We start from the raw sequence: 3,481 nt of genomic DNA, 5'->3' as shown, positions 1-3,481 counted from the left end.
ATATAAAAATATATATATATATATATATATATATATATATATATATATATATATATATATATATATATATATGGTTTTTTTTGACAAAGTGTGTCTCATTTAGTTGCCCAGAAATGGCTTGTAAACTTTAGGGGTAAAAATTAAAGGAACATTAATTTTGTTTGCTGAAGTAAAAAACTGACAGGAATTTGGATAAAATGCTCATATGGTAACACGAATGTATGCAATAATTACCATGTCCTATAATTTATCTTCTTAAAAAGGCTAAGTGCAAAAGAAAAATATTAAAGAGGGTGTGAAATTTAAGTATTCTATATTATGATTCAAACAAAACAAGTCCCACATAATGGTTCACACAGAGTTTTACAGCATTTACCACATTCTATTAAAGTTATTGATGATCAAAAATTCTCCATCATGATCTCTTTGAAACTTAAAATTGTGCTTTGTTCATTTACTACGTGCATTCCTTGGCCTAGGGTCATCGATTAGAATAGACCTGAAGACTCAATATACCCAGTACTCCTTAATGACTCTTTATGTAAATTGAGTTTTAAATCTGTCAATTATTTGCCATATTTTGAAAATAGAAGTTTTGGAATATATAAACATGGTATGTTCACATATAATATCACCTCTTTAAAAATTTAATATTGCACACATTCCTTTAAGAAACAATATTAGAGCAATATAGCATCAAAAACAATCCTGACATTAGCTTAATTTTTTAGTTACATTTTTGGTTATGTATCATTAATGTGTTTCATAGGAAAAAAATGTGTAATCATAATTTGTCTCCAAAATAATGTACTTAGCAAAAGAGGTAAAAGGAAAGAAGGTTTTTTTTTTTTTTTTTTTTTTACACAAATGAATAGAGACTCTAATATCACTCAGCAAGACAATGATGATGGCTTGTAAACTACTTAATTTGGATATTTTCCTTCCATGAGATCCTTTATAAATACTAGGTGTGGAATGTTCAAACCTGACTGAATATCTATATCCACGACATTGTTGGCACACTGGTTACTAGAATTTTGGGGGAACTATTAGCTTGAATGATAACATGAGGAAAGTTAAGTGCATTTTCTTTTGTGTTTTGCATATTAATGTTCAGCTGAAGATAGAAAACAAGGTACCCTGTCATTTGCTGCAACTCAAGGAGACATAATTTTCCTCTTAAATGAAAGCTGTAGTAGCATACAAAAAATATCTTTTAGATTTTCAGTTATTACATCCATTTTAAAAATTAAATTTCTTCTCAGAACATGCTCAGAGAATACAAAATTCAAAGCACTTAAAATTCTAAGAATCTAAAACATTACTGCATTTTTGTAGGACTAAAATGATGTTTCATTATGAATCACTGGTGAATGACAAGTATTTTTTGGGTGTAACATTTCTAGAGTCACCTCGAATACCTAACATTTTAAAATGGAAATATTTTAGAGGATGATATGTATTTGGACTTATATGATTTTATTATAAATTATTTACAAAATATTTCTAACTCAAGATTATACTTAGGAATTATTGCACCAAATACAGTTTTAGACCAACTATACAGTACTTCCATAAATGGATTATATTTTTTATTTGATAATAAATGGACTAAAATCCACTTGTAAATAATTTCTGCACACCTCTACTTTCTTTTTGCTAAAATAAACCTTGGCAACATTATCTTTAAGTGATAATATACATTAGAAATGAGAAAAATATAATATCAACATGTTGTAACTTGCCAATGTCACATCACTGATCTTTTTTTTTTTTAATATAAAAAGAATCATGCTAAAAGTATATATAAGTCAAATGTGATTTGTGGTAGTGTTCTCTGCGGTTATTCAGCAGCAGATAAATTGCTATGTGAGTTGTCCAGGTTACTTGCTGTTGTCATTCTTTCCAATAGGCCTGTGAAACTAACAGAAGTTTATCATAAGAGCTCAGCCATGAGTTATATTTGTTGATTCTGCTCACCACTTAATTTCACAAATATTCCTCTAAGCTATTTTTTAGTTTGTGGCAATCATGTTTTCAGTGTATGAGGGGCTACTTTCTCTAAAGTTTATGGGATATTTATTTTCTAAATATTTAACAAGTCTGTTTAACAACAACTTCATGGAGTAGTTCTCCAATGAGAGATGAAAAGCGTAATTTCCTGGAGGAAAATATTAAACTGCACAACTGTTAGACACTTTCAGGTATCATTTTATGTTTAGAAAGCTTGTGTACATTAAGACTTCTAAAATAAATTAAGTGATTCCCCATTAATCAATTCTGCACTCCATTTAAATACATTATTTATGGCTGTGGTATTAGTGTTTTGTTAACATCACCCTAAATATTTATTGTGAAGCATCTGAAAATAGCTTTACTGTAGGGATTATCAACTCTTCTTCCCCTTTCTGGCTGGTGAGAGATTTGGTGTTCAAATTATATTTTCCTTCAACAACCTCCTCAGGGTCAACATTTACAGTTTATCTAAGAATATTAGTGATTTAATAGGACGTTTCCATGGGATATTCTACCAATTGTCTTCTGGAAACAATGTAGCCTAGTTCATAAATGATGCTAAGCAGGTTACACAGGTAAGAGAAGAAGAAATTTGAGAGCAAAATTTTATTATAGATTATGATAAAAAGGTTTAACTCAACTAATAATATATTATACTTCAGCAAAAGTATAGTTGGAGAACATCTAGCACATTTTAGAATAGTCAAATTAAATATATTAAAAATATAGATTATCAAATGGTTTGGGGTGAGTTCTGGTTCCTTGAATTTATTCCTTTTAATTTTCAAGTCTCGAGCCAACTTAGAACGTCAGATTTCTTCCCCTCCCCCCACCCCATTCTGCTGTCTCTGCTTTTCTGTTTGTTGGTTTTGTTATTCTTGCCTTTTTGTTTTTAGCCTCAGAGACAGAGAGTTCCTAATCACATTCTTTAATTTATGGCAAGTTGTTCAATTTGTTCATTGTTCTTCTTAAAGACATTCACAAGTTTCATTAACTGTTTTTTTTTCCTCTTTTAACCAAATCTTTTATTTCATTTCCCAGACTCATTTGAAATAGCCTAAATAATTGGGAACTTTGCTCTATGTGCTCACAAAACATAGTTACTTTTATTTATTCACTTTTACGGAAAAGAACAAACATATAGAAAAGTGCACATAATCAGCATATTCATTTAATCTGCCCCCAGATCAAGAAATATAATATTAACTGAAGCTCAGAATCTTCCATATTTCCCATTTCAGTCAATATCCCCAAGAGTAACTTCAATACTGATTTTTACTGGCGCAAATTATTAGTTTTGCCTGTTTTGGAACTTTACATAAATAGAATCATACAACGTATACATTTTGTGGATGACTTCTTTCACTCCTCTTACAGACATATCATTGTATGTACAAGCAGATAAAAGTGAATGATTGAAATTTTTATGATGTACCCAGCCTAGGGAATATTATGTAGTTATAAA

This window comes from Lipotes vexillifer, unplaced genomic scaffold (assembly GCF_000442215.2).
Source record: "Lipotes vexillifer unplaced genomic scaffold, Lipotes_vexillifer_v1.1 scaffold226, whole genome shotgun sequence".
In the NCBI taxonomy this organism is placed as follows: domain Eukaryota; kingdom Metazoa; phylum Chordata; class Mammalia; order Artiodactyla; family Lipotidae; genus Lipotes; species Lipotes vexillifer.
Note: the sequence above shows the minus strand (reverse complement) of the source record.